At 36.1% G+C, this 26,312-nt stretch overlaps 1 protein-coding gene and 1 long non-coding RNA gene across 5 annotated transcripts in view; one reads left to right on the forward strand and one right to left on the reverse strand.

Annotated features, from left to right (window-relative positions):
- The window catches only part of LOC141454021 (uncharacterized), a 301,530-nt gene that overhangs the window by 31,783 nt on the left and 243,435 nt on the right, over positions 1–26,312 (forward strand). For all 4 annotated transcript variants that reach the window (XM_074127764.1, XM_074127767.1, XM_074127766.1 and 1 more), the window contains exon 2: positions 22,111–22,185. The gene's annotated coding sequence lies outside the window, so the exon portion shown is untranslated. The remainder of the gene's footprint in view (positions 1–22,110; positions 22,186–26,312) is intronic.
- Positions 18,410–22,707, reverse strand: LOC141454023 (uncharacterized). The gene is made up of 4 exons (XR_012458369.1): positions 22,267–22,707; positions 22,079–22,181; positions 21,064–21,400; positions 18,410–20,971 (listed from the first exon to the last, which is right to left on the reverse strand). It is a non-coding gene; the product is annotated as an uncharacterized lncRNA (long non-coding RNA).

Raw genomic sequence — 26,312 nt, forward strand, 5'->3', positions numbered from 1 at the left:
TGGGTTTAGGGCTAGCTGTGTGGGAGGTCTGCCAAAGAGAGAGAGAGAGAGAGTGAGAGTGCGAGGGAAAGGGCAAGTTTAAGCGGCGGAGAGTTGAAACCCTTTAGGGCTACTATCATCATCATTCTGCTTCACCGGATTTCTCTTTCTAATCCCCATCCCCCGCCGGACTTCTTCAGCACACTGTTACCAACATACCAATATTATTCCTCAATATTCCCCATATACATATTTCTTATTTCATCTTCTTGTTCTATCTTTATACTTGGTCGAGAAAAAGGAAGGAAATAAAGTTATTTCTCTTTATTTTTTGAGCATTACACTTTCTCTTACATTTATGAAGAGAAAGTACTGTAATCGTTCTGATTTCCTATTAAAGATTTCATCACAAATATTCCCGTAATTGTGGATAGTGAAGCTAAAGTTTTTACCTGTAGGTTCGCTAAACCCAAATATTTGATTTCAATATTCGTCTTCCTCCGATCAAACAATTTTCACCAAATTTAGAAATTCAGTCTAATATTTGATTCTAATTAATATTATTCGGTGGTAACTCAATGCAACTTACAAAAAATGACATTTTAGAGGGATGCCCCAACAAATCCCTCATTTTTCAACTGAGGCGTTTTTCCAACAACAACAAAAAAAATCCTGGTGGAATAAAGGTGATAGTTGTTATGATACTCAGGATTCAAGATTGGCGAGGTATCGGTCAAATAAAAAACAACTCGTCTTTTTGCCAACGTTTCGACAAATATATTGTCCTCTTCAGGGCCTGGATATTACAAATACAAAAATACAAACAATTTAGAGAATCAGTAACACAGAAAATCAGTAAAAATCAGTAATAAAATACAATAAATTTTTTATAATTATTGAAAACTTAAGTGGCTTGATTGAGTTACAGAAAACTAAGAGCCAGAACTGGAGAACAGGTATATACAGGGTAAACCAGTAGGTATTGTCCATAGGCCTACTATGTGTAGTACATCTAAAGTGAAGTTCAATGACGTATTGGCCAACTTTATATTTTCCACTGTTCTTGAGTGACGTCACTTTAATTTTTTCCTCTAAAAACATTACTTTTTTCCAATAAAAATGTTATTACTCAGAAAGTTTTAGTCCGAATTCGGTTCTGATGACACGGTTAGAAAGACAGATAAATTTTCTAAAAATTGATACCATTTCGAAGCATAAGTTATTCTCAAAACAGCCTCAATCTTCCTTCGAATGCTGGAAAAATAAAAGTAATCGAAATTTTTAAGAAAACTCATTAGGCCCTTACGTGATCATTATCAGACCTAGGTGCTGCCACTTTTTATAAAAGTTTCCTTGTTTAATGGGCTTTCAAACGGTATATCATTTTCCAGGATTCCTTTTATCTTCGTATGAGAAATTACGTTTGTTTTGCAAGAAAATGTGTTCACGAGCACTCAACAGTGTTAGTTATCAAGTTGTTTAATTCATTGAAAACTCTTTTAGATGGACCAGTAGTCAATTTTTAAAGTAGATTGTCTTAAAATAAGGAAGTCAAAAGTTATAGCGGGACTTACAAGGGAATTTTGGTAATGATAATGGGACAGATACAATAGAGTAATAACAATGTTCAATTTTGGCAAAAGAGTAAATAAAATAGATATTGGGAAATTTCTTTTCATACAAAAAAAGCCGGAAAAACCAAAAACCCCTTTATGACTAAATAACTTAAGAACCAAATGATTAGCAAATTTTAAAGAACACAGCAATAATTATGTACAGAATTTAGATATCTATTTATTTTTTAATGACAAAATTGTAGCAGTTGGCTAAATTCGACGTGTCTGTCCTAAAGTTCACTGTGTTGTCTTGTTTCACTATGTGGCACATTTCTAGAAAATTACGTTTGTACTAGTTCTTTTCGAGTATTGTCCACATTCTGGAAGTCAAAATTGTGTTTATTTTCAATGTGGTGTCCTAAGTAACGCGGTGGAACTGTCGTCTATTTTCGGTGGGTAGCTAAGCGCAAGAAATCATCAAATTTCAACTTTAAATGCCAAAGTTCTCGTAGCACCAAACAATTGCTAAGTTCAGCATTTGTCCAATGACCCGAATCGTGAATATATTCTATACATATATTGTGACCTAACCATTTTTTAAAATATATATATATATATTTTTTTTTGTATCCAAACAAATTTCCCAGAATGGTGTTAGTTATTACGTATGCAGTTTTCATTTTATTTATTTATTTCAAGGAATACTGTATTTTTGAGAAGTAATCCTTTGTTTTTCCCGAAGCGTGCCTTGCACTAACTGGATCGATAGGTCACTGAGTTAGTAAATATATTCCAGGAACATCCCTTTTTTACCGCTAAAATGGGAAAAGTGACATTTCAAGTACCTAATTAGTGGACGTTATAAAAGTGAAAGTTTGCTTCCACACTTTGAATCCGACGTATACGAGGATTTCCGACTCGTACAAGGATCGTTATACAAAATGTTTAAAAAGAGTCACTTCTAAATTAATAGAAAATTCATCAAATAGGATGTCCCCCAGTTTTTCTTCGTCTTTTTTCTGTGCTAATTATGGCAGCATTGACATCCGCTTTTCCCCCCACAAAAAGGGTCATTACGTGTTCCAGAAAATGTTAATAATTATTACCGTTCATTTATTTTTGTGTATGGTTTAGTTTTTTGTGCTAAATTTTCTTAGTTTTTCTTTTTTTTTCCTAATAAATCACTGCATATTTTCTTTATTTTTCTAATGAGGTGATCCATTGACGTAATTAGGCAATTTAAATAATCATTTCCTGTAGAGGATTTTGTTTATAGAAAACTTTGCTGTGAAAAACTTAAATGAATTCCTATTTATTAAAACTCAAAAAACGATGCGATTCAAAACCAAAGTTTGTGATTGGATTAAATCATTGGGTGAGTCCTTATTACAATTGGTGAGGTTATAGTGGCTTCTTGAAGGAGCTGATCCCTCTGTAAGCGCAGAAGGAAGTTCTTTTTTTTGTAGAAATCCAGGAGTTTTCCCACCAACCTTTTTTTTTGAGCTCGCCTGTTCTCGAATTGTTGTCCATCGTCATAAACTAGCTAAATTATAACGTAATCAAAGAGGTTTTCAAGTGGTCGTTTCCTCTTATTCACAGTCTCAATCTAAACAGGAGATCTTCTGAGCTGATCAGTCCCAGCCTCTGAGATATTTTTTTAAATCTTATTTTTACTTTGTCCACTAAAAAGTTAAATTGATTCTTCTTGGGCACTATCCTGATCTGGAACAAAAAAAACTCGCGCTAAGTTTAGCAGTGGTACAATTGGAAATTTGGCCAATAGAGAGATCATTAAGATGGACCAGTGCATTGCATGCTGCCCTTAAGTAACTAGTTCTTCTACTATAAAAATTCTAAGGGCAATATCCATAAAAAATTGGCATAATCACAACTGATAAGATGGTGATAATAGAAATTAATGGACCACCACAAAAACAATATAAAAGAACAAAATATGGGCTAGGGCTAAAGTAATGATGTCATCATATCTTTGCGCTGCCCTAAAGACATAATTTATTAAAATATTTCCAAACTTTATAGGAGCTCTTGTGATAAAGAATTGAAAACATTGTGGCGAAGAAAGATGCTATTCATTGGCTATGGTCGAACAGGAAGGAAGATAGAAGGGGAAGACGGAAGGAGTGAGATAGAGTGAGAGAGGGAGTGCATTCTAACCTAGAAACTCCCCTCAATCATACAGCCACAGAAGAAAACAATTTCAGTTGAAAAATGAGCCCATCAAAAAAATATATTTTATATTTTTGTTTGTTGAAAAGATTCAGTCGGGAAAATAAAGGAAAATTATTTTAAAGAAAACAGATAAAGTGAAAGCAAAGAAAAAAAAAAAAATTAAGGGCTTTTCATTTTGTTGCAAATTTAAGATAATTGAACTCTGGGCTAATAGTTTTTAACTTCCGGGTTAATGAAGCGTCAGACCTTAAAAGGGAAAGGTTTTATTTCCTTCATTTACGCAACATTTCTGAGACCTCTTCAGCTTCATTGATTCACGCTCATCTCATTGCGACTCAATCGAACGGTAGGTACAGAAAACATCTTCTGAGTTTAAGTCTAATCAACTATGGAGCTCCTGATAGGGCAGCTTGTAACTAAAGTAAAAGGAAGTGACCTCTTACATTCAGTTTGGTCGCGATGTAATCGCGTTTTTAGTCTGAGACATTTGACGCCTTAAGATAGTAGAATGGAAAAAATCTGCAGAACCTTTTAGGTGGAGCTTTCTTGCTTTGAAGGGTTCAGCGTTTTAGCTAAAGTTAGGCAGAAATGCCTGCAAAACCTATATGAATGTAGGGTTTTCCTGTTTTTGAAGGGTTCAGCTTTTTAGCCTCTTTAAGGCTGAAATGCCTGCAGAACCTTTATGAATGTAGGGTTTTCCTGTTTTTAAAGGGTTCAGCTTTTTAGCCTCTTTAAGGCTGAAATGCCTGCAGAACCTATATGAATGTAGGGTTTTCCTGTTTTTGAAGGGTTCAGCGTTTTTAGCCTCGTTAAGGCTGAAATGCCTGCAGAACCTTTATGCAGGTAGGGTTTTCCTGTTTTGAAGGGTTCAGCGTTTTAGCTAAAGTTAGGCAGAAATGCCTGCAAAACCTATTTGAATGTAGGGTTTTCCTGTTTTTGAAGGGTTCAGCTTTTTAGCCTCTTTAAGGCTGAAATGCCTGTAGAACCTTTATGCAGGTAGGGTTTTCCTGTTTTGAAGGGTTCAGCGTTTTAACCTGGTTAAGGCTGAAATGCCTGCAGAACAAGTACCACCCTATGAAATGGTATGATCACAGTTTCTTCTTCCTATATCAGCAAAAAATAATTTTTTGTTTTTCGTAAATATCCTGAAAATTTTTAAAAATATTAAACTCAATTGCTCGTACAACTCATAAGATTGATATCCATTACTATGAGCTCAAACGCATTTTGAGTTGCTGATTAGAGCTGTGAGGCTTAACCATATCTGCAAACTGATTGTTCAGTCATTACAATCAAAAACTGCTCTCTTTCTAGAAGCTTCTTACAGCTCACTTACCATGGGCTGTTTTGTAACTTAGATAATACCTGTCTGAAGATCCGGAAATAGCCCCGGGTGCTAATGATGTTAGATGTTGATGCGCCTTAAATTGAAAAAACTAAAATAATCAGCTAGCTGATGTCTTTGTCACAAAACCTTGGCCACAAAATGCCTCAGAAACTGCTGACTAGCTGGAATCGAACAGATTCTCGTCGCTACAGTCATTTAGACGAATCACTTATTTTGTTGAATCGCACTTATTTACTCGCTGTGTTGAATTTATTTACATTCAAATTGTTGGCCAAAAGAAAATGTTTCATGGACATGAAAATTATTTTTCGAATTGACAATTTTCTTTTCGTTTTTTTATACCTGTAGCGATTGCTTTTATTTTCCACGCCTTTTTCTTTCCTTTAACTTCCGCCCCAAGGAAGATAGTTTATACTTTTTTTGTTCCTGTTTGAAATGCTATTGCATGCACCCCTGGAGAGTATTGACTGTTGCCAGGCTGCTGTGCCGCCAAGAAGTTTCCGGCACTGTAACCCAATCTACATACATTATGAGGGGATGGTGAAATTCATATTGTATGACTACAATTGGTGCAAAGGGAGGAATAAAGAAGTACAATAAAAGATAGAAATAAGGCAGACAGCTAGCGAATCTTTTATATTAGAGGTTTTTGTATTTTTTATTAAGATTTTTTGCCCTTTTTTTTCTTTTTTCACAAACTGGACAGCGGAAATCGGTAAAGCTAGTCATAAAAAATGAATTAGATTAGAAAAGGTGACTACGGGAAAATCGTTGCTTAAGTTTTTCCTCCCCACTCCTTGAAAGTGCTAATTTTTAGTCCTCTTAAATTGAGTATTGGCAGAATGGCGATTAAGTTTTCACCAATATCTGCTCTTGAGAGGCTCCCCCCCCTGAGTAAAAAATAAAGTGGTGTTTTGTTTGTGAGTGTGAACGAATTATCCCAAAAATTAAACTAAAGTTTTGGTTTCGTCCAAGCCACGGGTTGCGCCTGTAAAACTGGGTAACCAAAATTCATTATTAAAATGGTACCATTTTGCTCAATGAACTATTTTTTAAAAAAAAAAAAAAAAGTAAAGCCTATTGTTTAAGGCAGCCTTTAGTCCAACTACTAAATTAGGTGTCGTGGACGGAGGCGTAAATTTACCGATTTCCGCTGTCCAGTTTGTGAAAAAAGAAAAAAAGGGCAAAAAATCTTAATAAAAAATACAAAAACCTCTAATATAAAAGATTCGCGCTGTCTGCCTTACTTCTATCTTTTTTTTATTGTACTTCTTTATTCCTCCCTTTGCACCAATTTACGCAATTTACTGTAAATTTCTCATATTAACCATTAAAGGTATAGACCGGGGAATATAGCCTAGTACCGCAATAAATCTTAGCTTTGCGGGTCTAGCCTCTAACCGCTCGGCTACCGTGCCGCCTAGCAAACATACTTTACTGCAAATTTCTCCTATTAACCATTAAAGGTATAGACCGGGGAATATAGCCTAGTACCGCAATACATCTTAGCTTTGCGGGTTCTAGCCACTAACCGCTCGACTACCGTGGCGACTAGCAAACATACTTTACTGCAATATTCTCATTTTAACCATTAAAGGTTTAGTCCGGGGAATCTAGCCTAGTACCGCAATACATCTTAGCTTTGCGGGTCTAGCCTCTAACCGCTCGACTACCGTGGCGACTAGCAAACATACTTTACTGCAATATTCTCATTTTAACCATTAAAGGTTTAGTCCGGGGAATCTAGCCTAGTACCGCAATACATCTTAGCTTTGCGGGTTCTAGCCACTAACCGCTCGACTACCGTGGCGACTAGAAAACATACTTTACTGCAATATTCTCATTTTAACCATTAAAGGTTTAGTCCGGGGAATCTAGCCTAGTACCGCAATACATCTTAGCTTTGCGGGTCTAGCCTCTAACCGCTCGGCTATCGTGATGCTTCGATATGTTCTTTTAATTCTCTCCAATGAAGTGAAGATTAGATTAGATACGAAAGCGGGCCTATGCCACGCGTCGTCGCAGCCACAAGAGGCTTACTGTGCCCTTCCCTTTGGATCTAATTGACGAAATCTCCCCTACTAAAAAGGTTGAGAACTTCCCCTTCTAGTTCTTTTAGCGCTCCTATCTCCTTTGGTCTTAAAGAGCTAAAGGTTTCATAGCGCATCCGCTCGATTGCAACGCAATCGAACAACAAGCAAGAGGCCGTTTCCTTCTCTTCCTATCACATTCTACACAACGATTCCGAGCAAATAAGCCCCCGCCTTCTACAGAAGCTTCATGAACCTACCATGCCCCTGTGAATAGGCTTGTGATCAGAGTACAGCCCAAGCTCAAGCACAGAGTCACTTTGGTTCTTTGTTTATACACATCCCGAGGCTTCATAGTCTTGTGTGTTTAACCCCAGGACAAATCACCCAGTACTTTTCATGCTCTCTCCAGATCCAGTCTCTGAAAGTCACACATACTGGCCAGCCAGGACAGGTTCCGGACCAATGAAAAGAAGTATTAGCTCCGTTTCTTCTGGTTCAGCAGATCGGCTATTTCATTCCACTTGATCCCCCCACATGACCTGGCACCCATTTCAGCCGAACTTTATTGTGTCGAGCATGTTGTCTCAAGGCCTTTTTACATTCCCTTTGTCCCAAGGGTAGAGGTAGTTCTGAAGAAAGTAAGGGCCTTCAGTGCAGCCTCGCTGTCCAAAAGTAAATTGAAGTGTAACACAGACTTCAGGAGATCCTTTTGAAGAAGTCCCCAGTATTGGGAAGAACTTATATCAGCAAATTATTTATTTTAATATTGTAAGGATTTTCAATATCCCCAGATAATTACATTACAATGGAAATTGTTTAATATCAAACAATCCATCCTGGAAGGACTAACCTACGGTACTGCTTCTAAATAAACCTTTTTTTGACAAGAACAGTGGGGGAAGGAAATGGTTCGACCCTGAAGCAGAAAGAAAGGAAGTGCAGTAACTATTAGAAGCGCCCAGCTTCTCTAAAACTCTTTAATGAATTAATTATGAAGACGTTGTGGGTAAAGTTATCCAAGATCTTACTAACTAGTGAACTAGTCTAAATCCAACTGGCTAATTAGATTACAGTTTCGCTAACTAAAGACTGTAGGGTAAAGGTGTATTAAAGTTCACCAGAAGGGTTGAAGAGTTTCAAGGAAAGACTGCGTAAAGGGTTATGTACTTATGTAGGAGCGTATGTTACATACGTAATTTTGGAGCAGAATGGAGGAGACTTCCGGCCGGAATAGTGAAAGAATTTTTTTTTTTAGTTTTATCTTGAGCCTACTTCCGTTTTCAGGTATTCCTTCATTAACAGAATATGTAAGAAGAAGAAGGGGGAGGAGGAAGAAGAAAAATAGGCATTAATACGACTTAGCCCGAGTAAAAAACTCACCATACATAGAAGAGAATTTAGATTCAAGAAACGAGAAAGAGAAAACAAAGTGCCTTAATAAAAGAGAAATAAACAGTTCCTACGCCTTGCAGAGATTTGCTGTTACTTATGAGGAGAAAATAGGATACGGCAGATCAAGAGAAGCTTAACCTTGAAATCCCTACCGTCAAGATTCCAGCATAAAGATAAAGCTACTGGCTATAAAAAGGAAAAAAAAGGAAAGCTGAGAGAGAGAGAGATGTAAAGAGCAAAACTATGCAAAGGGAGAGTGTTTACCCAGAAGAAGATAGGAAGAAATTATGTACACACGGCATAAAGGGTAATAATAAGTTAGGGTTTGATAAGCCCTATAAAGAAGTTTCCTTTTCCTTTTGTATGTGTATATATTTGCTTAAGCATAAAAACGAAAATAAATAAGAATTTAGTAGCTTAGGGGTTATGACATGGGGTCATAAATATTGGCAACCATTTTTTTTTGGGGGGGCAATAAGTTGCAGTAAGGGTTTAACAGATCTATTGGGCTGTTCCTATGCTTCTACTCAATAAGGGACATCCATCCCTGGAGTACTACATCCTTCCAGCATCATTTACCTAAGCTATCCAAGAATCTACAAAAAACAAAAAGGTTCTAGAGGAAATCCGTGTTCCACTCAGGGAATAAGCAGCCCCACAAACTTAACCGTTTCCCCTACCGGTTAAACAATCGCTCCAGAGCACTTGCTAAGTCCCAAGTCTAAGAAAGCCAGACCCTTTTTAAGAGAAATCTACTTAGTAGGAAACAACAAACTCCTTCGCTGCGGTACATCACATTGAAATGGCCCATTAGAAATATGTCTTCCATTATCCCTCCCTTCTAGACTTTTCCTTGGGAAAACTTAACAAATCGCAGCTGTTTTTCTTGAAGAAATTCTGAAAAAAAAATGTAAAAACTGAATTCAATAAAGGGCCTTTACCGAAAGGGTCCTCATTTTATCCGGATCCATTAGTGGCCCTTAGTCTTCCCTAAAAAAACTACTTCAAGAATGACCGCGATTCCCGCCCAGGTGTCCAGTCCCATTTTGCAGTTTTTCCCAGGATACTTGTTCTTCTATTGCCATAGGTTTTGTTGTAATATATAGAGCAAATGCTTCCTAAATCTACCCATTCTACTCCTTCACTTTATTGGTTATCCTCCAATGATTAGTACAGGCATTAAAAAATAATTATTATTTAAATCCCAGACCTTACCAATTTTTGAACTTGCTATAAATAAAATTATTCATTTATTATAAATATTCTTAACTGAACTTAATTAGGATTTTTTTTAATTGGTATTCAGATGAACAGCCGTTCTTGTCCACCTGTCCACCTTACCTTAATTAAAAAAATAAATAAATAAAAATTGAGGACAAGGGATGAAGATGTTATCTAACTCCCTAGGCTTTCATAATGACATGTTGGCGTAAAGTTAAAGGAGTTATATATAAAATGTAAGTAATTACACGCTCATTTGTCTGTGTAATTAATAATTACATATAATATAATTACATTTGTAATTCATCAACCTTACACTTCATCTACCTTTATAGAATATATAATAATTATATGTAGTTTACAAAACAAATCATAAATACGTATGCTCATTAGAAACAATTATACATGATATTTTGATGGTTATTACGCACATATACTTAAAATTGACATGCAAATTGGGCATAATTATTTTATTTACCAAGACTTAGCACGCAATACGCAATAGTTGTTGCATATAGGCGCCACGGTAGCCGAGCGGTTAGAGGCGAGACCTGCGAAGCTATTATATATTGTGGTACTAGGCTATATTCCCGGTTCTATACCTTTAATGGTTAATATGAGGAATTTCACAGTAAAGTATGTTTGCTAGTCGCATCCGTCCACGACACCTAATTGGTAGCTGGACGTAAAGCTTGCCTGAAAAAAAAAAATTGCATATTCTGCAAGGCGTTAAGTTTTACAAAATTCACACTTTTAAATTATGACGGGGTATATAATAAATATAGTTAGTATATAAAATAGAATAGATTCTGATAAATGTTGATTGGAAAAATAGATGTGCCAATCTACAACTTTTTGCTCTAAATATTTTAATAGTAAACTACTAAACACAAGTTAGGCGCCACTAGATGCTAGACCCGCATAGCTAAGATGTATTGCGGTACTAGTCTACATCCTCTGTCTACAATCTGCACAACTGTTCCAAGCTAGCAAGCTCCACCTTGTAGTACAGATGTTTTCTGAAGCTACCATAGGTCTGTAATCAGATTAATCTAATTTCTACCCAAGCTCAGAATCTCTTTGGTTCCTTGTTTACACATCCATAGGCATCATAATGGTTATTGTGAGAAATTTACAGTAAAGCATGTTTGCTTTACGCCACGGTAGCCGAGCGGTTAGAGGCTAGACCCGCAAAGCTAAGATATATTGCGATACTAGGCTATATTCCCCGGCCTATACCTTTAATGGTTAATATGAGAAATTTGCAGTAAAGTATGTTTGCTAGTCGCCACGGTAGCCGAGCGGTTAGAGGCTAGACCCGCAAAGCTAAGATGTATTGCGGTACTAGGCTATATTCCCCGGTTTATACCTTTAATGGTTAATGTGAGAAATTTACAGTAAAGTATGCTTGCTAGTCACCTCCGTCCACGTCATCTAATTTGGTAGTTGGACGTAAAGCCCGCCTGAAAAAATAGGCAATTACTTTTTACTTTGACTAAACACAAGAAAAATTACCAAGATCTCTCTCACTCTATCCCTCACTATCTCTCTGTCTCACACACACCATGATGATTACTATTAGCATCTAAACATCCATAATGTAGCTGTACTCGTTCATCCACCGTAAAGTTAGATCATCAGTTAGCTGTCAAGTCTAATCTTACCATTTACACCTCGGTACATCTCAATCATACAACAAAATCCCATCTTGGAATACAGGATGCTGGAAAATTAATTGCTATCAATCATATTATCAACACACCTCTATGAACAGGGTTTATTTAATGTGTAATTTGTTTAAAACATTATTATTATAATATTAGTTATTATTTTGACGCTATCCGAAAGGCTAGTCTACGGACTATGTCCCATTTAAGCAGCGCTTTTTAGGTGCAAAGTTTGGGGATTGGTAGGTAGCATAGTCACTCCATTATAATTTTGTTAGTTAGCTTAACTTGTTGCGTGAATATAGATTTGAAGAATAAAACCATTTGCTTTAAAGTTTATCCTAAAACTTATCTTTTTAAAATAAATAAATGAGTAAGCCATAAAAAAAACCTTACTTTTAAAGTTCCTAAATAATTCGTAATGTTTATTGTGAAAACAGTTTTCCCTTTTTAATTTTGGTTTTCATTAAAAACTTTCGGGAAAATTCATTCATTAGGCTACAAAAAAATATAAAAATTTTATGGCTTCTTTTGTTCAATTTCGATATGTTTTAAGTTTAAAATAGATCTTCATTTTCATATAAAACAGGGACACTGAACTTCCCGAAAGGTTTAGTGGAAACTTTAATAAGGAAATCTTATTATTTTCTTCTCATCCCCAGGAAAGAAGAAGTACGATGATTGCGTCCAAATTTCAAAACCGACTTTTAACCGGGAACAACACAGTTTTTGTGGGCTAGCAAGTCTGAATCTTTCTTTACAACTTTATTTTGCGAATTTTATTTTGAACCTAAGTAACCACTGAACTGGCATTTCCGGACAATGTTTTTAAAACGGAAAACATCGCAAAACCACTAGAAATTAAAATTACTTAAAAAAAAAAAAAATTAAAAACTAGAATAAAGTAATTGCTTGATTTAATTGAACTAATTGCAGCAAGATCTGTTGCAATAAAGCTCCAAGGATCAATAACCACTAATTAGGTGAATGCACCAGTACAGGGAAACTATAGTTAAATTGTGCAATTGGTTGACAACTTGTTACTTATTGTATAATTTAGACGCTAATAGCGAGGTCTTGTGTTAAAGTTTAAATAATTCACAATGTTTGGAAGGTCACAACTAGTAGTTGGTGAAACAGTAGTTCAACCCACGCTACGATCTACCTGTACGGGTTGTTTTGGCGTTGCTGGTAGTGCTAATTGGACAGTTACGATAATGACTGTTTCCAATTTGGGTGTAATTATAGTTTTATACTATTGATTGTTAAGCATGAAGTGATAATCAGTATTATTGGAAACTAATAATAGTTTTACAGTAGTTTTTACTTTGTCACATTTCTTCTTTTTCATTTGGAGGCTATCCTTAGTGACGCCCAATCTTGTTGTATTTCCTCCACTTTTCTCTCCCCGAGTCAGCACCTGTCAACACCTCCTTTTAGGTTTTGATCCTTATCATCCATGGTCTGACTCCTTCAAGCTCAGATAAATCCAAAGAAAAAAATAAAATACAGTAAAGTAATCGTCAATTTTTTCAGGCGGGGCTAATCGTCCAAATACCAATTAGGTGTTGTGGATAGAGGCGGAAGCTCATACTTTACTATAAACGGGCGGGTGTTGGCCTAGTGGTCAAGATCGTGGCCTTTTAACTAGGAGATCCCCAGTTCGAATCCCGCGTATGACTGCTTTTTATTTGTTAAATCCAAAGTAGTCTTACTGATAGAACATAATTGTTTTTAGTTTCGGCACTGATATCTTTATTCCCCAAAAATTATTAGGTTATAACAAAAAAAGGATCTGGTAACTGGCTGGGAATAGAAAGCTATCAGTGAATTTCCAGTAATGTGAAAGGGTCCAAAGCAGGTTGATAAACTGGCTTTTGAAAACGAGCAAATTTTAGGTTGATAACACTGCGTGATCTTTTTAGTAACTGTGTGGAAACCAGCCTCTAAATGGGACCTTCTGTGTTAACCAAGGGCAAACATATTTACAACTTGTCCCAAAAATTATCCTCGATCATGAGTAACGCAGAATCTGATTAATTACGCCACAGACGCGAAGGGCAAGAACTGTGATTCCCTACCAAAAAGGCTGGCTTAGAAAGAAAAATCTTCTTCCTTCCTGGTAACCAGCACTTGACGTCTTTGCATTTCTATCTCTGTCCATTCTCCATTTGGCAAAGTGGATGATATCCCTGCAGGCAAATCAAGCCACTACGTCTCTGTCTTTATTTAGAATATTAAGAGTGATTCATATTCAGCGAAAATAGCTTTTTTGACTTGAACGCTAACTGTGCTGGGCACTATGAACATATTTAGAGAGCCTGCATAGTGATCAGGTGATGAAGGAGGATATACTCACTTTTTTGGGAGCGCGAAGGTGTTTACAAATCAGGCAGTGGTTTAGCCAACATGCCCTTTTCCTAACGACTCCCTACTGTGTTACGAGTCTCCAGATTTGAAGCAGGATATATCCTCCAAAAAAAAATTAAGAAAAGCATCAGAAAGTGATTTTCCCAAATTGCTGGCAACCATTCTCCCTACCTGGATTTTCCAAAAGAGCCATCCGATAACCAGGATTGGTCTACACTCTCCATAGAAATTTTCAAATCTCTTTAATTTATGTTCTCACCTTAAGAATATCTAGGGTGGAGAACAACGTTCAGGGTAAGGTTTTTGGCCCCAGAATGGCTTTTCTCCCTTTCTACCAAATAATAAAATAAAATAATACAATGAACTAGGGTAGTTTGTAAACCAGGATGTGATTATCCCAGAATATCAGCTCTCCTTGCTTGCTTAAACTTCCCTACTAAATTTCTAATACGGAGAACGGTCATCCACCTCAGTACCATCTTGGGAGCTTTAGATGGTGGTGGCATCCGTAACAGTCAGCTTCCTTCCAAGTTTCCAAGCCTTCTAGGAGAATGCATCCTACTTAGAATTCTCTGCTACTAAAATAAGAGCCTATTTTATTGAACAAAAAAAAGTTATAACTTAAAAAAAAAGAAATAATTAGCAGAATTACTCGCGTTTGCTGCGAGTAATTACTCGTGAATAAAAGAGTCGAACTCACTAATCCGACGTACTGTATTAGTTATATTCATTGACGGAGCGTTATACTCGTATAAATACAAAAGTAAAACGTTCTATTTGTGCCCAACAGTTACACCCTTTTAAAATTGCCACAGTTCTTTTACTGACAGACAAACAGAAACGTTAAATTGGTGCGCCCTAACACAAACAAAATTCACAAGACACAAAGAGTAAAACACAAAACCCCCCACAACAAACAAACATAACAATAATTGTCTGTATATATGTATGTATATATAGAGAAAACAAGTCCTTCTATAAGCTTTTAATTTAAATTGAAATTGCAATTTTCAAACACCAACGCGTATTGGTCACACAAACCGACGCACAAACGAAATAGAAATCACGAATACGCACGCATACCACTTAGCAAATTAAAATTGGGTGGGAAGGGGGGAACTGTTGACGCAGTTAATTAAAAGATTCGTTCAGATACAATTGCCTACACTTAAATCTATTGTGCTCGACTAAGTATTTTGTTGCCTTTTTTTTCTGTCTTTCTTTATATCCAAAACACGCTTGAATTAATTTATTGTGCACAATTAATTTCTCTTATTATTCTAGAACTACCCTTTCATTCAATGGTTCGTTCAATTCATTTAAAAATGGCTTCTAGGCTATTCTGTGGAAGTATTGATTGGGTTGGGGCTTCATTGTAAGGTTACATTTCAGTGAAATGTAAGGGTTTTTACAAACTGTATATTGTTTCGTGAGAATCAATATGAGTTAACAGAGTTTGAGGAAATTGATTGGGTTAGAACCTTTCGGAATTGTAGGAAGAGAACAGTCGTGAGAGTTGATTTTTTTTCAAAATTATTTTGTAATTTAAGGTGCGACAACATCTGAGGTCCGTCGCGCGCAAAGGCTTTTCTAGTTATCTAGCAGCATCCGGGACAGTATACTCTCGCTAAAGGCTGTGGTGAGCTGTAAGAAGTTCTTCCGGAAAGGGGGTGAAAAAAATCTTAGGGCCATCAGCTGGATTTGGGTCTCAGAGATCCTTCGTGTGGCAAAACAGTGTTCACCGCTTCCTTGCGGACAATTCGAACAACTTGGGGCATCTTTCTTCTTCCTTTGAACCAAAGTCCTACGTCCTTGGTCTTCTTTAGCAAATCACCTGCAATCTTCTCACTCTAAGTCACCTTCCGCCAGGGATATCCTGAGCATCCAATGGGGGGGGGGATAGCCAAAATTCTTTCTATCATAACGCGGGGGATCTAAAATTAGGGATTTAGGGCATAATTTGGAGATCTTTCATCACACGATAATTCTCCAGATGACGCCCTTTTTCAATGAACTCTCCGCGACTGGGCTTTCAACATTGATCAGTTTCATGACTATAGATACTTGTCAACAAATTTTGATGTTGCATTGTGACGGTAATAAAAAAAAAAGCACAGCTATCTGCATCAACCGTATACAAAAAAGAAACTAACGGAAGTCATGAAAAGGACCCAAATCTATTCATCCGTAATTTATATTAAGAGCGACGTAAATTTTAATTCATTATTAGGTTAATATTTAGGAAGTGAAGCTTGTTAAGAGAGAGAGTGTGTAGTTAGACAAGGAGACCGAGAGGGCGGACGACAAAAATGGGGTAGGGAAAGCTCACAATTTCAACAAGCCAAGACATTGTGTTGGTTTAGTTGAGCGTAGTGGTTAGGTGTGGGACGGCCCTGGGATGTCTGTCGGTAAAGCCTTGGGTTTTAGAGCTTTACAGCGGCTGGCAATAGATGAGCTTCACTTCAAGATCCTTTTAGTAATTCAACCGCTAGCAAATGATGACTGGGTATCCTGTTTGGTAGGGAGGTAGAGCGGTGGTACAAGTACTTGACAGCTCACTATGTAGAAGTTGCAGAAGGATGCTGAGCAAACGCTGATGATGTAGATACTGGCTTCATCACTGGCGCGTACACAAACACATTCATGTACAACAAAACTTCTCAACACTAGGTGGAACAATTCATCCTCCTACTAGATAAGACAACTAACCTAAACATAAACAGAGACAAGACGACAGACACTCTGTCAGCGTGCCCCATGTTCTTACAAGCTTGGTCATGATGAAAGCTCTCTAGTAAAATTAATCTTTTAAAAATTCAATTTAGTATCACATTTCAGTTCACAAATATATCAAAAACGAATGAATGACCCATAAAGTTTTTTAATCAGGTCAAATTGTATTTATGTCCACCAGTGTTTAAAGAAAGAATTGAAAATAAAACAGCGCCCCCATCCGAACCCACTCAGTACAATATATTGAGGAAAGATGCTCACTGAATGTAGCCAATTTAAAAGAACTGGATAAGGTACACTGTTGCCAACATTTAAAGAAATATACCTACATGTATCATCTGCAAACGTTCTTGTACGAACAAGGGATGAATTAATGTGTCTTGAGTTGGTGTTTATGGGACAAGATGCAGGTGTTCATCGCTTTCTACTTGGATAGTGTTTGGTTCTTCCTCCTTCTTTGAAGATGGTGTTCCGGTGGAAGAATGTTTGTGTGTCTGTAACTGTTCACCGTAACATATTTGATAAAAGCTTGGTTTATCACTTCTTCACCAAAAGAAACTGTACACAGATGAACAAATAGAACATAGACTATAGGACTGGTCTTTACGATTGAAGGTATACGTACTCCTATACAACAACCACCTCACCTTTACCATTGTTATTTTGTGAGGTTTTTCCTCAGGTAACTGTGGACTGGCACCAACCACCAAGTGTGTGCTTTATGTCCACCACTTTAGGCCAACAGCTATTCATTTGTCACTGGGGGCCTCGTATACAAGGCACGTTATCATTTGTCAATAAGAACAGGGCTTTTGCAATGGGATTGTACCATTCTCTACTCCATAAAAAAAAAGAAGGAAAAAAGTCCCCCTGCTGCAAGCACCTCGAACAAAGTACAACTTTGAGACAGACCCACAAAACCATAACTCAGGAAAACTTCCGTTCGCCTCTCTCTGTATGGAAAATGCTGTACTCTGCTTGGAGCTTAGCACTTAATAGAAAATCGTTTTCTAGCGCCATTTTTTTTTGCACCAAGTAGAACCGGCTTAAGAATAACTAACTTCCCCCCTTTGTAAGTATTCCATCTAATAAATGGACGGAGGCGACTAGCAAACATACTTTACTGTAAATTTCTTGCATTAACCATTAAAGGTATAGACCGGGGAATATAGCCTAGTACCGCAATACATCTTAGCTTTGTGGGTCTAGTCTCTAACCGCTCGGCTACCGTGGCGACTAGCAAACATACTTTACTGCAAATTTCTCAAATTAACCATTAAAGGTATAGACCGGGGAATATAGCCTAGTAACGCAATACATCTTAGCTTTGCGGGTCTAGCCTCTAACCGCTCGGCTACCGTGGCGACTAGCAAACATACTTTACTGCAAATTTCTCATATTAACTATTAAAGGTATAGACCGGGGAATATAGACTAGTACCGCAATACATCTTAGCTTTGCGGGTCTAGCTTCTATCGTGGCGCCTAAATTGGTAGTTGGACGTAGAGATCTGACAAGAAAAGGAAATTACTTTACTTTACTATCCAATAAATTTACTCCATTGAAAAATTTCCCAAAATATTTGCTATTTCAGTAACCAATCAAAACAGTCTTAACTTCAGCTCAAACATACAACAATCTTGTACATCTTAAAAGTGTATCTTCAAAAAAATAAAATAAAATCATTTAAACGAAACAGTATAATATACATGCCTGTGTATTCGCGCCATCCCTTATCTCTCACCTCTTTTGCTTGTTGTATTGGATACAGTAGCAATAAACAAATTAAAAACAAACCAAAATATATACGATTTACGTGGCACTTTTTATGTACAGTTTCAGTATATATCAGAAAAAATAATGAATGAAAAATCTTTTATTTATTTTATTATTTACAGATATAAACATTTTATTGCTAAATTCATCCAGTTCATGATTACATGTGTAGTATATAATACGTTTATATATGATAATTTATGAAATACCAAAGGGCTAAACCTACAGACCATGCTTTCAAAAATGAATATAATATATTCTCATATATACCAGAAATAAATAAATTTACAGTACACAAAATAAAAAAATTGAATACAAATGACCATTAAAGTATAATACACTATTTTGGTGGAGGGAGATGACTGGACTTTCTTTGCCATCTATATAATTTTAATAAAAATCATAAAAGGGATGGAATTTCCTGATTTACAAAATAATAAGCTAACTGTGCCATTTTCCTGAAAAGATTTCCATGAAAATTACACTTATGATTTCATTTTCATGAAAATGACTGCAAACATATAAATGTACGACACACATATTGAAATTACTTGTCTTTTCAAGAAAATTCTGTTAAAGGTATTTCTGAAGGAGAGAGGAGATTGGTAGATTCTCCCCCCCCCTCGTAGAGGTCCGTATTTCTGTTAGGATCTGTTGTGTGCTATTGAAATGGGTTAAATGTATTTATTGTTAAGATCGTGTTTGGAGATTTCTCATCTGCAAGGTACTCCTACATTCAATTGGTTAGTTCACTTTCTTGAAAATGGTTGCCCAGGATATTCGGTAAACTTCGTATTGATTGGGGAGGGTTAAGGCTTCTGTGTGAGGTTTACATTTCAGTGTAAGGTTTGGAAATATTCCCAGTTCGTGCGAATTATTAATGAGTTAGAACCTTGGAAATATGGTAGTAAGTGGAAGTCATGCGAGTCTACACACCACAGATTTCACAGCCTGATATATCTCTCTGGCTGTAATACGGCATGTCCCCCCCCTTTTTTTTTCTAGGTCAACTGGAAATTGAGCAATATTTTCGTATATCTACAAATCCACAAAAAGCCAAAGGAACATAACCCAATGTGGTAATAACAATTTATCACCGAGTATAACCACAGTGTGAGGTTGTATTTCCCAACAGACACAACCATCCCCTCACTGACTGTCTTGGGATACCCAGACCATCAAGCTGACTTAGCTAGCAGAAGACGTCCGGAAAGTGAGTAGGACAGGGGCAGGGAAAAAGCTGATGCAGAAAAATATTAAACTTCCGGTTTGGCCGTTTGGTACACATAAATATGTGTTGAATTTATCCGAAATACTACTTCGATAGCTAGAATCGATCATAAATCATTCTTAATCATCATTGTTAAGTCACCTAATGATAATCATCAAGTAACTTTGAATTTCAAAAGTTGAATTGATGGCCAAATTAAAAGTCTGCACGCCTAGGTTTTCAGGAAACATGGGTAGATCTTAAGCAAGCCAGGTAGACCATTCGGAAGTCTATAATCCTCTGTAAGTTCTATCTTCTTACGAGGAACACATGCATCGAATGGTCCCATCAATGCGAGACAAAGTATGCCTACTTACAACTTTAAAACAAAACTTTTTTCGCATAAGTTAAGAAAAATCAGATTTTCTTGAACAATCTTTATGGTTAAAACAAACTTAATAATTTGTATTAGATCCTATTCCTCCGGCAGATGAGGTGCGTTATCTTAGACTTTTACTCGACAAGCGCCTTACTTGGAACCCCCATACTCGACTCAAGCGACAGGAACTTAAATTACGTTACCGAATGACCAAAAGACTCTTCGACAAACGCTCCAAATTGTCTTATTACCAACAAAAAGAAACTCTACACAGCTCTACTAGCCCCCAATCTGGTCATACGGACTTGAACCGTACGGTACTGCAAAGCGTTCCAATCTCAACCGCATCCAATACCTTCAATAGAAAATCCTACGCACAATCCTTAACGCTCCTTTCTGCGAACCACCACTATCCACTATCCACACTGACCTAAAAAATCCTTTTTGTCCTTGACCTAGCCAAATTCCGTTACACAAAATTTCATTCCAAACTATACCCAACACTTCAACCCGCTCATAAACAATCTATCCCAAACTACTCTTCCCTCAAATCCTCGCCGAAGTCTGAAGCGTCGATGGCCTCGCTGATCACCTGAGTGCATGATAATAAAGGGCATCCTTCGAATTCACTTCAACGGCATCTTACGTTAGCCAACTCATGATGGTTATCGTTGGATGGCCCTCATTCAAATCTTTCCAGCCATTTTTATTGATGTATTTAATCCGATTTACTTGTTACCAATAGGCAGTTGCAAATTAAAGACATATCAACTCCAACCATTTTTTTTTTTACTTCCATTTCTGTGACTTAGCAGCCAAGAATCTAGGCTAGCAACCTGGATTATTCTTATCCAGGGTTCCAGACAATGTGTACCAATACTACGCTGTCCTACTGTCTTGGAATAAACTTCGTAGGACTTCATAGCCGGTCTAAAAAAAAATTATGACTCTGGTATAGATTACGTCTTCTTGTAATCCCAGCAGCACTAATTTGTTCGCTGCTAAGCTCTATCTGGAAGTGTGAGGACCAGTCTTCCGAGGACTATCTGGTTATCTTACCTCGGCTTTCACTCCTTCTTCTGACTTGGAGCCCAAGAACTTTCTCAGAGTCTTAAAGCTTAAAGTAATTGTATAATTATTAATTTGACATTTTATTATGTTATAACCTAAATAAAGGAAGAGTTTAAATTGAAAAAAAAAGGTATATACTTCTCAAACTGAATCCACCCGCTTCTCTCTCAGAAAAAAAAAACAAGTTTGGATACGCCCCGCTGTAAACAGCTTGTCCACAGCTTCTATTGATCATTTAGCAATTAATCTTGTTTCATAAAAGAGTGGAATGCTGCTAGAACTAATTTAAAATAAATACAACAGAGTATAAAAAAGCAACAAAAAAGCATAGGTTTTAATAACTAGCCATTGACAACAAAATATTTTTTACAAAGTATTGTTTTTATCAGTACAAGGAATTCAATATGTATTGTTGCAAAAGATATCTTTCCCTCAACTAGAATATGTATCATTTTTCTTTTTCCATTCATTTTCACTGAAACAAATAGAAATTTTCGTGGTATTAATTAGTTTTACCCAAACAGCAATCCCTTGCCGTCAGTTATTTTATTTTACTTTTTTCTTTTATTAATATTTTGTTTGGTTATCAGATTACATAGGAATATGCGGCTGTCGTTATTTTATTTTTCCCCTCTTGACATTAATTAATGAACATCAATTATTTTATTATACAATATAATGATTATAATGAAAAGTAAGCCTAAAAATAAAAAACAGGCTAACTTCTTTTCTGGGAAAACGCTTTTCTAATTTCTAGTGGAGGTGATGGGCCATCCTAAGCAAGCCTAGGGGGGGTGAGAGCATGCGGAAGACCATAATCCTCCACAAGATCTGCTTCTTAAAACACATTATCATAATCAACGAGAGACAAATTAGTTGGAAAGGGTGTTTTAGGCGGATTTGAGGGGCGCAAGACAGAATAGAATTGGCTTTCCCTCAAGATGGTATTTTGATTATTGATATTTATATTTCCATCATTACTTTCAAAGCAATATTTTTGGAGCTTTTCATTGGCATTAAGTTGTATACTAGCATTTGAAAATTATTGAAAAAAATAAAGAAAACTTAAAACTAAATTCATAAATTTTTAATTTCTTTCACAAATAACAATGAAAATTTAAAAATTGTTTTTATCCAAATCACAATAAATTACCTATATCTCAATTGAAATTATTTTGTCTGCAGATACCAGTTGTTGCTCTTGTCCAGCTTAGTACAGTTGTTCGTGAGCAGCCAAACTGTCCCATCTCTCCATTCTGTGTAAGTAGATTTTAATTAATTATTTTATTAAAAAAATTACGGTTTAAATGAATTCATTTAAGATTTTAATTGTTCACTAACAAATAGTGGCAGCACTGGTTATTGATTTCTCTCTTCCTGTGTCCGTACGGTTGCGTTATGCGTCCGCTATGCCGGGCAGCTTTTGCATCATATACGAGGGTCGTTTGAAAAGTCCGTGCAAAAATAAAAACTACTTAATTTTTGGGGGTAAACCTTTTTTTATTTTTCAACATAGTCTCCTTTTAGGCTTATACACTTCGTCCAACGCTGCTCTAGTTTGTTGATCCCTTCCGAATAATAGGATTTGTCCAAGTCTGAAAAATAGCCATTCGTTTCTGCAATCACCTCCTCGTTTGAATAAAATCTTTTTCCCGCCAGCCATTTCTTCATATTGGGGAACAAATAGTAGTCCGAGGGAGCCAAGTCTGGAGAATAGGGGGGATGCGAAACGAGTTGGAACCCTATTTCCATTAATTTTGCGACCACAACTGCTGAGGTGTGAGCTGGTGCGTTGTCGTGATGGAAAAGGACTTTTTTGTGGGCCAATCGTGGGCGTTTTTCTTGCAGCTCGGTTTTCAAACGGTCCAATAACGATGAATAATATGCACCTGTAATAGTTTTACCCTTTTCCAGATAGTCGATGAGGATTATTCCTTGCGGATCCCAAAAGACAGTCGCCATAATCTTTCCGGCCGAAGGAACGGTCTTTGCCTTTTTTGGCGCAGATTCCCCCTTGGTAACCCATTGTTTAGATTGTTCTTTGGTCTCAGGAGTGTAGTGATGTATCCATGTTTCATCCACAGTGACGAAACGACGCTTAAAGTCCTGCGGATTCTTCTGGAACAACTGCAAACCGTCCTTGCAACACTTCACACGATTTCGTTTTTGGTCAAGCGTGAGCAATTGCGGCACCCATCTTGCGGATAGCTTTGTCATGTCCAAATGTTGATGCAAAATATTATGTACCCGTTAGCACTAGCAATCTCAAGCACCTTCACTCTTCTGTCATCCATCACCATATCATGGATTTTATCAATGATTTCTGGAGTAGTAGCCTCAACCTGGGCGTCCAGAACGTTCAGCGTCACTTGTGCCCACATGGCCACTCCGAAAATTTTGAAACCACTTATAAACTGTTCTAATCGAAGGTGCAGAGTAACCATAATGTTTATCAAGCTTCTCTTTAGTCTCCTGAGGCGTTTTGCCTTTCATAAAGTAGTGTTTAATCAACACACGAAATTCTTTTTCGTCCATTTTTTGAAAAATCACTCGACTTCCTCGATTCAAACGAATGCCAAACACAAAGAAATAGACCGATCTGGCTGAAACTTGGTGTGTGTTCTTCGAAGAGATGCTAGTGACTAAACATAACCTCGATACGCGCCAGTGGTGCTATCTCTCTGACTTTGCACGGACTTTTCAAACGACCCTCGTATTGTACTTATTGTATTCACACTTTTAGATTCTGATAGGATAGGCCCTCAAGGCCTACGCCACTGCGACCCCTTTGGATCTATTGTGGCTCCCCTCACTCTAAAGGTCACCCTCCAGACCTGTCCTTTTAATCAGATTCTTGATACTGGAGAGCGACTCTTGGGTAAAGCTCCTCAGGCCTTGGTTTTTTTTCTGCCCGAAAAGTAACATCCTTCAAGCCAGACAAGCTCCTCGCACTGACACAACACGTGCAGTGCCGTTTTCTCCTCTTCCTGACAGAACCTCAGTACAAAGGCTATCATCTGCCAGGCCCATGCGATGCATATGTGTTTTCTGAGCCTGCAGTGGCCCAGTTAATAAGCCTACAATTATCCTTATAGCCCCACGCGGCCTTGACGGATTTAATTCTGCAGTCAGCCTTGGCGAATAGCCCGATATGAACTCCTATTCACACTTTGTCTGATGTATTTTCTAAAGTAGCAATAAACATATATATTAATAATAGATATAATAATAATCGTGTTTATTAAGAAACAACATGCTTACAAAAACAAAATATTCTCAGAGAACCCTACTGAGCAATCAAAATAATCAAACATTCCTATATTTATCAACAAAACAAACCTTGGGAATGGACTTAGTCCTCTCTAATTTATAGAACATTTACTAAACTTCGATACTAAACAGACAAATTTTTATAAAATTATCTACTAAAAATTGCCTATAATTCCAAGCTGATACTTTATACTCATACAGCTTGCCCTCAATCAAGGCCATTCAAATAGAGAATTCTTGAGTAATCTGTTTCCCCAAGAAACTGTACCCTGAACTCCTGTAGAATCCGGGACATTCCCCAATGAAATGGATTATTTCTTCAATCGCTCCAAGATTCCAGAGAGAACAATAAAGGCCTATTTTCATCCCTGTTTACACAAAAAATTTAAATTATACAGTGCTCCTCTAAGATTCATTATTATATTAATAAATTTCAAACTGTTTTTATCCAATAATATAACCGCTCTCCCATAAATCCAATACTAATTCTTTGTAAATACAAATGGTATTTAGCACTATTTGCTTTTCGTAACAGACTATCTCTAAATTCTGATTTTATCTTTAGCAACAATTCATTATTACATTATTTTATTTACTAAAATGTAATTGAGCTGGGCTAGGCCATGATATATACAATATTATAGTTTCCTAAAGTAACCAACATCGTTGAACTTAACCAACATGAATAACCAAACTATGCGGGGAGAATAATATTAATAGTTGAACAGAATTTATTAAATTTCATTTTTATTACTTTAATATTAATATTAACATTTTATGATTACGTAGTTTTGATTAAAAAAATGGTGAAAACGTTTGTATGTACATTGTTTTATCACTTAATATATTATCATTACAATTACTTTTAAATATCAATTTGTGCAATCGATCATGAAATATATGATGATTGAAATACAAAAAAACAAAATGCAATTCACTACCAGAGTGCAGTCATTCACAAGCTATTTTATAAAAAGTATCGGTTTTTATCAATTACCTATATTATTTATTTTTCATAACAATTTTGAACAATTTATTGAAATTTAAATGAAGAAAAACCAAATCTATTTAAATTATTTTCGCTAAAATCAAAATTATAAGGGCATACATGTATAATTATTCATAAGGCAGTGTGAGGAGCCATGTTTAAGTAGAGTGAACAATATGGCCTTCGATTATCAAGTGCTAATTAAGTTGATATATCGAATTTGGATTTTAATTTTGTTATTTGGTGAAGTTTTTTGTAAGTGTTAAATATTATTTAGATTATTAACTTATCAAGAGAAAAAAGGAAAAGTAATTTTGTTTCATGACGAATCCATCATCACCAAGTGAAGTGGTAAGTACCCATTATTAATACAAAATTGAATGTAAAAGAAAGATTGAAGTACTATCAAACTGATTAGTTATTGTAAATGGAAACTTGAAACTAAAAAACTGAAAATAAATTTTAAGGTTTTGATTTAAGAATTTCATTTAGTGAAATGGTCAAGAATTTTCAAATTTATTTCGAATAAAAGCTTAATTTTATAAGTGATTAGAAAGTCCACCCACATTTTTTGATGTTTAAAGTGCTTTAAATATTCATCGTTGAGAAGCTTAAAAGATTTTAGTCACGTAATATTATTGTAATTAGTTTTTTGAATATATAGAAATTTGGAAGATTTCCATTTTTTAAAATTACTAAACCAGATTACATTTTTAATTTAGAAGGTTAAACTTTGAAACTAATATTTTCAAAACAGTGTGTTAATACTTTATAAAGTAAATGCAGTTTGTTTTTATTGGAATTTAAGGAAGATTGCTTTAAATTTGGTGAAGTTAAGAAGATTTTAAGTTCTTAATAGCTTTTTTCTTTTTTTAAAAAATAAGTATTAACTTAGAGAAGTTTAAGTACCCACTTTTATAATCCATTTCATCTAACTGCAGTGAAAGTTTCAAGGTTTTACTTTTCAAAACCTATAATCCAACAAAAGTTCAGAATATAAAATGGAAAACAAAAGGCAAATGAAGTTTAATTAAACCTTTTTAATTGGTGTTTTGTGTAATTGATTTGTGATTTCTACATAGGACTTGATCAAAATTAAAAAAAAAAAGGTTAAGCACTTGAGCAAAGT

Source organism: Rhodnius prolixus, unplaced genomic scaffold (genome assembly GCF_049639745.1).
Source record: "Rhodnius prolixus isolate KJV_2025 unplaced genomic scaffold, Rpr scaffold_9, whole genome shotgun sequence".
NCBI classification, from domain to species: Eukaryota; Metazoa; Arthropoda; class Insecta; order Hemiptera; family Reduviidae; genus Rhodnius; species Rhodnius prolixus.